Genomic DNA, 13,356 nt, shown 5'->3' on the forward strand with positions numbered 1-13,356 from the left:
TAATTAGGTTGAAATTATATATTGCAAAAAATATATTGCAATATATAATATATAACAAAACATATATAAAAATATATAATATAAAAACTTTCTCACATGTGCAAATCAACTTATGCCAATGGGAACGACCAAATTGTAATTTAATTCATTAAAGGTAATTAGCTGCAGTGGGAACTTGATATTATACAATATTACTTATTCATCCTTCTAGCACATTTATTATAGTATATTCACACTGTCTCATTTAGGCACTTGCTCATTTACATTAATGAATGAACGTTCACTAATTTATGCAGCTGTTACACATTTTATACACTTTTATAAACTTTACTTAATAATATATCACACAAAAAAAAATATATAATTGATATATTAAATCATTTATATACATTTTATATATTAATTACAGATACCATTAATAAAAACAAAGATTTTATTAAATACTTATATACAATGCCTTTATATATAGCTCAGCTGTTTGTTTACATTTTACATATGAAACATATTTCAAATTTTGGTAGTTTCCCTTGTGGGGAATTTATTTTTAAAGATTGCATTCAACATTTTTCGCCTTAAATGAGCTGATTTATGGATAATGAGCTCATTTATATGAACGCTCTTTGTCATTATTATTATACATCATCCTCATTAGTGGCTATAAGCAAAACTGCCTTAATGAGACAATGTGAATGTGCTATTACTTAATATTCGTTTGTTAATATTTATTTTTATTATTAATGCTTGTTCGTTTCAAAAGGTTTGTTTTATCCCATTCAAACAAATGCCATCTTCGAGATTTTTTCTATTTTCTATTTAATTCTGAACTTATCTCCAATATACACAAAAAAAAATAGCTAACAGTACCAAAATTGTTTGAATAAGATAGTACTAGCTAACAGCATTAACATAATAAAAATTTTATTTCACAAAAATAAACCTATAAAAAATGACCATATAAACATTTGTAATCTGAAAACCTGCATGTTAAGTATAAATTGCAGAATATATCATACCATAGTAAGAATTAACATTATCGGTTGACGAAGTTTATAATGTCAGCAGTAATTACGAGATGGTGTTACGAGGAATAACACCCTGATAAATGATATTAAAGTTATTTTCAGTTAGCCTTCAAGAATTCTTTATATTATACATCAAGCATAATGTTAATGTTCTAATATATTATAATATGAATAAACCAGCTTTAGCAGTATTTTAATCTGCATTTTTTTAAAATTTTTTTCATTGACAGCAAATCTGTTTGACTTTGCTTATCTTATTAACTTTTATTTGATAAATACTTGATCCTTGCGTTTCAAAATCTTATAACATATTATATATGTCACAATACATCTTACTTAGCGCTTTTATATAACCACTTTCTGTAAATATATCATTCCAATATTTCGTTTGGTCAGATCATAAATATACACTTACTCGTAACAAATAATTATTAATTTCATGATCTAAATTGGCAGTACCATATTCAAAGACATATATAACAGTTCTGTTCTCCAAGCTTCATATGGTTACTTTAAGGTTTTCGAAATTAGATATTATGAAAACTTGTCACAGAAACAGTTTCTATCATTTCTGCCAAGATCTGTCAAATAATGATAGAGCTATTTGCTATCTATCTACCGACAAGTACTATATAAATTACCTCAAGAGATTCCAAAAGATGACAACCCTTTACATAGCTATTGCTGTATAAATAAAATCTATTTTACATGTGAATTTTATAGAGGTAGATCATAATTTTTTGAAATCGAAGATTGTTTCTTATTTTTATAAACGTATAGAAAATCTATTTTAACAACTGTTTTGTTATAATAACTGATAGTAAACTATAAACATGACTACCAGTATTTGAATGCTGTCATAAAATATGTATAGATATAAATAATCGATTTGTGTTAATATTAAACTTGACTCAAAAAAAAAACTCTACGTGCTTCGAACAAACAAAACGTCTTCGAAATAGAAAAATAAACTTTTTCATAACACTTCTGTTCTCTTCTATTTGTTAATAAAAATATTATTAACAAAGCGAATAGGAGATTTAAACTTCTTTTATATACGATAGAAGCCATCTCTTTAATATTAATAAAAAAATATACTGGAAGCTTACCAGTCATTCTAACATGGTTAAGAAAACAAAGTCACACTGTCATTTGTTCAACAATTGTAACTTTTCTATATCTTTCTATGAAAACTATATAGTCAATTTCTTTATTATGTTTCAATTACCAGTTCTTACCTAGGTCTATGATTTCTATATACTCTTCAGAATCACATTATTTAAATTAAGTAAAGGTTAGTATAAATTATACTCGCTGTTCCGTTTTGAGTAGTGCTGCTATCGCCTTAACCAACACATATACCTTGATATGTTTTTTTTTTCTTATGAGACTTGAACACACTAAAACCACTTCACTGATATGAGTTGAGAAGACGTAGGCTATCAGAATTGAGAGACGTCTTGCTGAGATCTCCTCTCAGCAATCAGGAGAAAAAGATATAAGAATATATGTGTTTACAAATTGATTGTTTCTTTACCTATGCTTATAAGTAACCTAGAGATCTATTGCGCCCCCTTCATGGACTTCGACTATTTCTCTAAGTCCTTTCTTTATTAATTGTAATATTGAACCTTCATCACAGAGTTTTATATCTTCATTTTATATTAGATGTCCACCTAGCCATTTTTGATACACGTAATAAAATAAGAAAACATAAATCACAGTTATCGAAAGTCGGTGCTTAAGTATCTGTTGTCTGTTTCATTTGTAGTGCATTTGCTATATCTCCCCCCAGCTGACTTGATCATTTAAGTATAAGGGGTTCTCGCATCGTCTGACCCAAAAAGTTTGAAACGAATTTTTTACTATAATGCTCGAGAAATCTACCTGAAACTATTCCAAGGTAAACCAGTTATTCGCTGGTTTTTAGTGTCCCCCTGGACGAATTATTAATTGATTTTTACTATAAATTTATATTTCTGAACTTTGTACTTCTAATACGAAACAAAAAATAATAAAACAAATTAGACAACTATTTATTATATAATTGTTTAATATAAACGTGTTTATTATAAAAACTTGTAACAACACAGATTAGTTATATGTATATCCAAGGTACATTCTCACTTAGCAAGGAAAGATGTTGATATATTTTTTGTGTTTTACTTGCATTATTTAACAGACTGGTAGATTGAAAAAGTTGATTGCAAACTAATTTTAAATAGAAACTAATGAATGTCAACCATCGTCTTATGTGACTACGCCTTGCCCGTATGTCAGCAATTCCTATTCGTATTATTATATACATTGTTTCTTTACCAAGTAAGTCGCATAATTTACTTCTTGTATACGAAATAATAGCACCCAGTAGGGCAGAGTCATACTCCCTTTCTGTGGGAGTAACCTTTCTGCGATTAGAAAGGTCTTAATCATTTCTGACTCTTACTGATCGCTGGCGCTTTTCTAACGCACGCTAAGAACTATAGATATATAACACACTTCGTTCAAATTTAGATTTTTGTATATATCTGGTTGTGCTGATCTTGAAATATCAATTTTATAACTCTGTTCATAATGTATGTACAAAGATATAGAATTGCCATGAATTCGTTTTAGGATCTTAACAAGGTTTTGTCAGGTTCTTGACCTGCCTTTCCAATTTTTGTGTTGTGAAACTGTTGGAACTCTGCTTGTACATTTGTGGTATTTATTTATTAGTACTTCCTACTTTGGTTATTTTATATTTTCTGACGTATTCCATCCAGTGTTATTGTGTACATAGCAATAAAAAGTTTTCTATATGATTTATTTTTTATTTAAAGTTATGAACCATATAAGATTAAACATATTTAAGAACTTATTTATACTGATTGTAATGACTGCATATTCCGTTTTCATGAAAAAGATTTTACCTTTAATGTGGCATCCTTAAATTGTTATTTCACCTTCTACAAATATTAGAAGCGAAAACAATGTACATTTGTGTCGAAAGAGATACATGAATGTTTGCAATTATTTTCTGAAATAAAAATTATGTTTATCACTTCGTGAATATAGTAGAAAAGCGACTTACCTACAAAACCTCTGTTCATACTTACTCATTTGGTTTGGTGATCAATGTCTCCGATATAAAGCGATGAACCATTAATATTTACATAAGTGGAACTGTATGAATTTGAACCAAACTATAGTCACTTGAACTTACATTTAAGTTAGTAATTATGGTTTCTCAAACATTAGAGTTACAAAAATTAGTTATCAAAATTCTTATCTCACATGATGTTGAACTGTGTAATGTACCAACCGGTGAAGTGAACGTCCCTAATTTGTCCCATCTGAAGAAAATCCTTCCCTTAGTGAACACTACTTTCGAATTAAATCAAAGACATAAAAAATTCAACGTTTTTAATTTATTCAAAGGATTTACAATTACAATTACAAATGCTTGTTTTTAATATTGCTTATATCTTTATTGCTACTACAAATAAAAAATTTCATTTAATATAACAAATATATGTATACAAATCATATAAATATATAAGCACCACTTCTGATGAACCCACTTAGTAAAAGCTTAGAAGAAGCTACGCTAATAGTCCCATCTACTAAAAAATTTAGTAATTAATAAGGGACACTAGGATACTTTATTACTGATATCGCTGCTTTGACTGCCGACTATCGATTGTGTTCTCATATGTTGTCTGAACACTTTTAATTGAGCGCTTATTTTTGCTTGTTTTGGTTTCAGAAAATAATTCCAAGTCATTATTTATGTTACAGTTATCTAGTTTATTAATTTTGCCAGTTTTAATTTTATGTTTAATCGTTGAAACCGTTCACATTTCTCAATTTTCTATCATTACTTCTTTTTCTGAGAACGCCAATTTACTATAGTATGAAATTTTTCCACTTTTCTTTATTTCTATCACGGGTGAAACGTCCTTGATGTGCATATAGCGTCAATTTGCTGTAGAGAAAAATATTTTATATTTTAAATAGTTTTATTGTCCAATATAAAACAGCAAATTAAAATTATTTTCTAGCAAGTATATTTATTGACGAACTTATATATGTATTTTTACATAAAACGAAAACTAGGAGTTCTTTTTAAATGAGCGCAACTATAGACTTTAAAAACTCCTAAAAATTTGTTAGAATTTTATTTAAACAAAAATCATTATATTTCTTTCTTTAAAAAAAACTTAATATATGCGTATTTATATTATTTTTACTTTTGAAATTGTACTAAATATACGGGGTGACTGACAAAAATCGTAACAAAATAAAACGCTATATTTTGTTTATTTTTGTTAAGTTTAATGAAAGATAAATGAAAATATGCGAAAAGAAAAAGTTTAAATTAATTTATTTTGGTTCAAAATAGCCGCCTCTAGCATGAATTATGGCATTTAAACGACCTGCTATTACAAGCTGCCCGGAAATGACTCTGCGGTATTTTGGCCCATTCTTGGCTTAGCGCTTCCTTCAGACGATCGACATTTTGGTATTTTTCAGTGTCAGCGAATTTTTTAAAATACCCCAGACCGAGAAATCTAAAGGGTTCATATCGGGTGAACACGGTGGCCACTGTGTTGATGGAATAAATCACGGAACGTTGTTTTTCAGCGATTCTTGGTTGACGCGTGCTTTGTGCGATGGTGCTGAGTCCTGTTGGAATGTCCAACGACTATGACCGAAATGATCATCTGACAAGAGGTTTAGTGCTCCACCTAAAATAATTTCCTGATAGATTTGTGCGTTTATTTTTACCCAACGGTCGATGAACACGAGCGGAGACCGAGCATCGGGCGTTACGGCGGCGCACACCATCACCATCGGTAACGCCTACTTTCTGGTGACCATTCGTATGTTTCAATTTTAAGATGACCTCTCTGACAAGTACACTCGATCATTGTGATATCATGTTCTTTATTCAACTTCAATGGTTTTAGTCCAAGCTTATTTTTTAAAATGTGTTAAGTCCTACTAGCCATACGTTCAGCTTCTTTGTCATTTGACTGCAGCTACGGCATGGTTTTGTTTTGTTTTTTTTTAATTTACGAATCATTTCTGGTGTTGTTACTGTTTTTTTTTTTTTGGTCCACTTCCTGTTGTTGGGCAACTCTACCAGTATTACGATATCGAGCTACCGTACGACACACAAGTGTTCACATTTAGGTGTTGAAGGCCTCGGACGATAACCACTTGTTTTTCCAGCCAAATATAAAGTAATCACACTATAACGTTTGAACTCCGTCCCATACAACTCCTTTTCTACAACACAAAAATCAAAATGCCTTTGTACGCTTGTAAGCAAGACAATGAACTGTCAAATGAATTAATTTTGAGCTTTCTGTAATTTTTGATATGACAGCTAGATCGGTGCGAAGTTTGTTTGCAATTTTCATTAGTTTCCCTGTCTATATTAATATTTTTAAATCTATATTTTTTTTATAGTTTCAATGATTTGTATCAGGGTCCTATATCAGGGCGGAACAGAAAACTAAAAAATGGAGTTATTTTTATTGAAATTAAAAAAAAAATTGGTCATTTCTTCTAACTACTTTTCAAAAGTGTTTATTTTAAGTACAAATAAAGAAGATTATTAGAACATATAGCACTGTGATCTGATAAAAAGTTAAATTTGTTTATTCTAAATTTACCCTCCTAATTCAATATGCTTATACAATAATGTTTTTCAATCTTGGAAACAAATATTGAAGTCGGTGTTCGGAATGACTTTAACGCATAGCTATTCTATTTTATCTACCCAATCGTGTCAAAACGGTGTCTCCGGAATGGTTTACTGAGTTTAAGGGCTATATTTAAGGTGATAAATTAGGCTAATTTGACGGTTGTGGAACTTTGTTATAAATATTTGGCAAAATGGTCTCGAAGATCCATTGTCTACCTATAATTTTAGTCACTTTTTACGGCTATCTTAATACAAACATTGTATAATATTTGTTAGTAACAGTTTGACTAATTGAAAGATTCATAATTCACTTTGATGTGATCTTATCTGTCTTGACTAACAGTTTGCACAGTATTCGCTTTATAAAAAAACAAAATAAAATGTTTAAATATTTAAAAAATTATGCCAAAAAAAAATTAAATAATCGAATTTTTGGCTGATCATACAACTGTATCAAGTATTGGTAAGTATATATTATCATACTAAACTTGTGCTGGTCTAACTTGTAGTTTTTTAATATTTTATTTCACCAACTTATTTTTTTTTTGTGTTATACTAAAAAGAATGTATATTCTTTGTCTATGTTATACTAAAAAGAATGTATAAACCACAGCTATTCAAAATTTAATTAACTATTGTAATTTTGTCATTAAATTTCGATTCTATTCCTTTTGTAAAGGTTTTTCAACAATAATCCGAAGTCGATGTACATATCAAACATACTAAACGGTTAATTCCAATTTCATATATTAAAACAATTTCATTTAAATTAATTATAAATTAAGAGTATATATTAACTGTTAGTTTTAAAGTGAATGAGAATTATAATGTAATGTATATTATGTAGGTGAAATTTACTGCAAATAACTGTTTTTTTTTATGCATTAAAATTAATAAATTTAATTTAATATTTTTACTACAGAGTACATAAAAGCAATGGATTGTTTTATTAATTATAAAAAGATATCGAAAAATTATTTAAGATTGAATTAGAATATAAAAAATCTTTTTTGATCTTTATGGAATTTCGAAAATAAGAGACATTAGGTCTTACGTTTTATTTTAACAAGTAAGTCACAATGTATTATGCTAATTATAAACAAGTACTTGATCTTATCAAACAAACATTTAAATCTGGACTGATCTTTATGGAATTTCGAAAATAAGAGACATTAGGTCTTGTTTTATTTTAACAAGTAAGTCACAATGTATTATGCTAATTATAAACAAGTACTTGATCTTATCAAACAAACAAGAGAATACTTAAATTAAATTGTAATTAAAAATAACAAAAATTTAGCTAATTTAAAAATAAATTAATTATTTAAAAATAAATTAACTATTTAAAAATAAATTAATTATTTAAAATAATAATAAATAAATTGATTTTTTATTTAAAAATAAAAATTTTAAAAAAATATGAAATACTTTACAAAAGATTACTGAAATTTAACAATTAAAAATAACTATAATTAATGCAATTATTCTACACCAAATGAATTTGTTTCATAACTTTTACAGCAAATTAACAAAATTTTAAGTCAGAGCCAACGATTTTGGGTCAGATGACTAATGAATATTGATTTTAAATTTAAATTTGGCAAGTTATGAGTTCAACCCTTCGTAGTTGCAGTATGAAAAAATTATTGACGAATAATAAATTATAAAAAATAATACCAAAAACTTCTCTATTGATGAGAATAGTTTATATTAAGGGAATAGTTTCTCTCGTCTTAACTGAAGTTAAAAATTAATTTAATAAAATAAAATTATTTATTTAAGAGAAAATTAATTGTATAAAATAGTAATTAATAAAAAATTATTAATTTAAACGTTTTCTTTTTTGATTTTTTTAGCTGACTATTAGAATATTTTTATATTGTTATGGCAATGCTTTGCTTTCGAAAGGATTTCGATTGTCCGGGTACACCTATTGACTTAATTATTTTTGAAAGTAATCAAGTAATCCATGTTTTTAGGTACATAGTTTAGTGGTAAAAGTTCAAATTGTAGTAACCAGAAAATCGGAATAGCGTTATTGTTTTTTTTTATTGATAACACTGAGTGAAAATAAAATTTTTTTTATAGTGTTAGGTAAACTTATTGTTGCCGACCTCGAATTGACAACCCGTTTTTTTCCTAGACATCTACGTCTCTGGCAACAAAGTAAAGTTCAAAACTTGAACATCTAAAGGGTTTATAAAAAAATTTTATTTTGAAAGATATTTTGAAACAAAATTTGTGTTTACAGTAAACATGCTACGAAGACAAAAATGTGTAATTAAAATAAATAATTAAAATGTATAATTAAAATGTATAATTAAAATATATAATTATAATAAAATAAATAATTAAAATGTATAAGTAAAATATATAATTAAAAAAATAATGAAAATATATAATTAAAATAATAACTAAAATATATAATTAAAATAAACAAGTAAATTAAACAAATATTTTTACCTAACATATTGAATTACCCTCCATTAAAAATGATTTTTTTCTGCAAGGTTATATTCAGAAATCTCCCTTAAACTTTACATATGTTTCCAAATATATTTCTTTATTTAAAATTCCAATTTACCGTATTTAAAAAAATATATCAATTTTTATGACTGTTAATTTCTATGGAGATTATATAACATAATTAAACAATTTGGCCTATTTCTCAACTTTGTCTGCTTGGTTTTACAGAAAGGTTTAACGTAAAATTTTAAATTTTAATTCTGTTACCTCAAAAACTATTGGACTTATCTATCTACTAATCGAATGGATCAGGCTCCGTAGTTTCATTTTAACATATTGTCTAAAAAAAATTAATCGTTTATATTTTGTCTTATGGCAGTTAAACACTAGATCAGTAAACCCGCACACGTATTACTTAATCACTATTAAGTACAATTCAGCAATAGTAATAAATTATAAAATAGTTAAGATGGTGCTATTCATATCCAGTAAAGGATGTTTTTGAAAAATAAAAAAAAAAATATTTTGTCTACTGTCTCTGTCTTCTCCAAGTCAAACTTAATGTAATATATTTATGTTTCATTTTCAGATTTTTAAAAATTATTATAATTTTTAAAATTTTTTAAAAATAATTTTGTTTTTTTACGTGCTAATTAGTCAATAGTTAAATAAAAAAAAAAACTTTTTAAAAAAGGTTTTCAAATTTTATAGTACCCTGATGATGACTATAGATTATAGTCGAAATATATATATAAATTAAAATAAAATCTTTTAAAAACAAATAAAAGCCTTTTAAAAAGTTTTTTATTTAACTATTGATCAATTAGCCCGGTAAAAAACAAATTTATTATTAAAATTCTTTTAGTCATTAAAACAATAAATCATTAAACATTTTTAAATAAATACTATTTAACTTGATTTTAAAGCACTAATATTATGCGGAAAGTAGCGTACAAGTAAAAAATAATTTTCTGTATTATACACGTACTGCGCAATTGCCATTTTTTTATTATTATTTTTAATTATTAAATTCAATTACTAAAGTGGGTTATCAATCAGTAAAAAATTCTTGTCATATTGACTTGATGAAACGAGAGTTGGTGCCTGAGACACTTTTTTCAAATGCTTTTGTGACTACTTGGGTGAACCATTATAATAAGCACTCCATCAAATTATAATCAGAGTTATTCAGGTGAAATTTATAAGAAACACTTTAAAAAATATTTAAATACTGATTCGAGTGTCTTTTGCTTTACCCCACGGACGTTCAAGTCTAAATGCCTGCACAGAAATATATTTTCATATTGACGTTAACATTTCGCTTATCACTTTTTGGTTTTTTTGTTGCATACTTTAGTGTTTTTATTTGGATTATAAAGAATTTTATTTGTTGTTTTATTTATTGTGCATGATTGTTTTAGAATATTTTTGTTACATAAAAAAATACTTTCCGTTTATACATTAAAAGATTAAAATTTGATTTAAATAATTTAGAAAAATTATAAATTTGTTTTTATATGTTGTGTAATTTGTATCAATTGTTGCTATTATAACAACTGCTATTAAACTTCGCTTTAAGTTTATTTTTTATACATGCTATAATTTAATTTAATTACTTTTTTATAATTAGCAATTTTATTTTAAATAACATCCATTGTATTAAAATCTGTGAAAGAAAACACAAATTGAACACACGCAGTTGACGTTATTTAACATTTGTTTTATACTTACCAGACTTTTTTATGAATATTTTTTATTTTAAATATTGTTATTGCACTTTACACACACCAAGTTGTGATACACATTTCCATATGTACATTAATATACTTACCAAACAAGTAATTGTTGCACCAGTACAACTCTCACATGCCGAACGACAAACCAACCGAACCCAACAGCTTAAGAAATACGACTGAAATAAGAATTGTAAAGCAACTAAGCAACTACAAAATAAGTAAAACGACCAAAAGCGAACGTATGTACACGGCAAGCGAACAAGTTTTCAATGCATTCACAACTGACTGAGGTCTTCAATAAAATATATTACATATATAAAAAAATTATGCTATATGGATTTCTTCTTAAACCGATATTCAGAGCAAATTCAATTCGCTGCTAAGAACGACGTACGTATACTACTAGCTGGTAGCTGCTTCAAAATGTTAACCAAAAGGTGGATGAATTTTACAGGCTTCAGCTCAGACAGTAGATTTTAGCAGTCGAAACGGAGAAGACGCAGAGTAGCAAGAAGTAATTTTTTTTAACGTTTATGTAGTTGTTTGATATATTCCTTTTATTAAGTATTTTCTTATTACTCTAACTTATCTTTTTGTTATTTTTTTTTTGTTTTTGACTTAATACATGCATAAAAAGCTAGTGAAGTTTAATAAATAAAATATACATACGTTGAAAAGTTGAAAGGAAGTGCATAAAATAATTTTTCCGGTGTGCAAAATTTAACGCTAATAAGTCAGACAAGTTTCATTTAACATTATTAAAAGCAAAACGCATTTAAAATTAGGTATATTAATATGTAAAATTTGGTATATACATACTTTTTCGAAAGAATATATGTACATACTTAAATATTTTAAAGAATGCACATGTATGTGTGCTTGTGTGTATAAAGTTTTTTGGTTTTGTACAACTATTTCTTTTTTTGCTTTAAAATTTTTGTTTATGCAGTAATTATTTTATATACTCAAACACAAAAATAACACAAATTGTTTTGGAAATTACGCCGAACCACTTCCTAATTCCATTGGGATTGTGTATTATGAAAAAAAAAACAAAAAAAAATTCAATCCCTTGCTTATTTAAGGCAATAAGTCTTAACAACCAAAAAGAATTTTATAAAAGTGTATTTATGAGGTGGGTATATTATTATTTTGTGAAGTGATTTAATGCAATATACAAATGCAAAAAATATATGTAAAAATATCAACAACACCCACCAAAAAACTACACAAAATGTGTACGACAGCTGAAATGTCTGCCTTATTGATTTCAATTTACCTGAAATTGTTTGCTATTCGCACCGCAAAGATAAAAACAAAAAGCAACAGCAATTCAAACGCTGAAACTGCATCAGTAAAAAATTTATTTAAATTATAAAATAAATGGCATAAGTAATACTAAACTGGAAAAATGTAATTTTTGTATGGTTATATATAAGTAACCATGAGGCGATGGAAATAATTTTGTACATGTACCACTTAATAATGCTGAACACAAGAATTCCACAAAACAACCAGCAAGCACAACGCATTAAAACAAATACACAGATGTGTAAAATGTCAAAACTGAAGGCAAATATACTCGTGCATGTATATGTGAGTGCACGAGTGTTCAAAAAAGGGCAAATAGACGAAAACTAGGTTTGGCTGTGTGGAAATGTCTAGTTTTAGTTGAGCATTATCAGACGACATAAAAATATTTTTTAAACAAAAAAATACTTTGAATAGATGTGTACATACAAAATCTTATCTTAAATATTGGTTTTATAAAAACTATCAGTTGAATTCAGTACAATTGGAATATGCAGTTATAAAAAATAACTATCAGAAGAAGTTAATATAACAAAAGTTTGATTGCAAAGCGAAAAAAAGCAAAAAGCTTAAAAACTTAAATAAAAAATTATAAAGGATATACGGAAATAAAAATATAAAGAAACATTAAAGACGGAAAAAGTTGATTTTAATGATATATGAGAATATGTGGAAAGAATTAAAAAATTATGATTAAAAACGGCTTTACGTAAGGAATGCAAAAAAAATCATTTATAACTTGAATGAATGACTCATTCTATTATACAATATGTCTATACGCATACACAATTAAAAAAATTGTGTATACAGAAAATTTATTGAATTCGCCGTGAAATTTTCTTCGAAAACAAACAAAGGTAGATAGAAAATAAAAAAATTATTTTTTGTCTCTATTTTTATGTTTTACGTTGTGACTTGAATTTTAAAACGGCCATTTTATTGATGTTCGAAAAATTCCTAAAACAAAGAGAAATAAACATCGAAGCAAAGTAAATTGAAAATTAATCGCACATACGATCTGAATACATACAAATGCTTTAATAAAAATTTAAAATCTATGGCAAAAAGTAGAGAAATATAATAGAAACCTTAATCAATAAATATTGTAGAAAAAAAATTGTTCTCT

General features: G+C 26.8%; 1 long non-coding RNA gene across 1 annotated transcript; it reads right to left on the minus strand.

Moving 5' to 3' along the window:
- Window positions 1-4,941: 4,941 nt before the first annotated feature.
- LOC119670099 lies at window positions 4,942-11,086 on the minus strand. Its single transcript, XR_005251677.1, has 2 exons — window positions 11,015-11,086; window positions 4,942-4,989 (listed from the first exon to the last, which is right to left on the minus strand). It is a non-coding gene; the product is annotated as an uncharacterized LOC119670099 (long non-coding RNA).
- Between the last annotated feature and the right edge of the window lie 2,270 nt (window positions 11,087-13,356).

The sequence above is a fragment of the Teleopsis dalmanni genome, chromosome 1 (genome assembly GCF_002237135.1).
Source record: "Teleopsis dalmanni isolate 2A chromosome 1, ASM223713v2, whole genome shotgun sequence".
In the NCBI taxonomy this organism is placed as follows: Eukaryota; Metazoa; Arthropoda; class Insecta; order Diptera; family Diopsidae; genus Teleopsis; species Teleopsis dalmanni.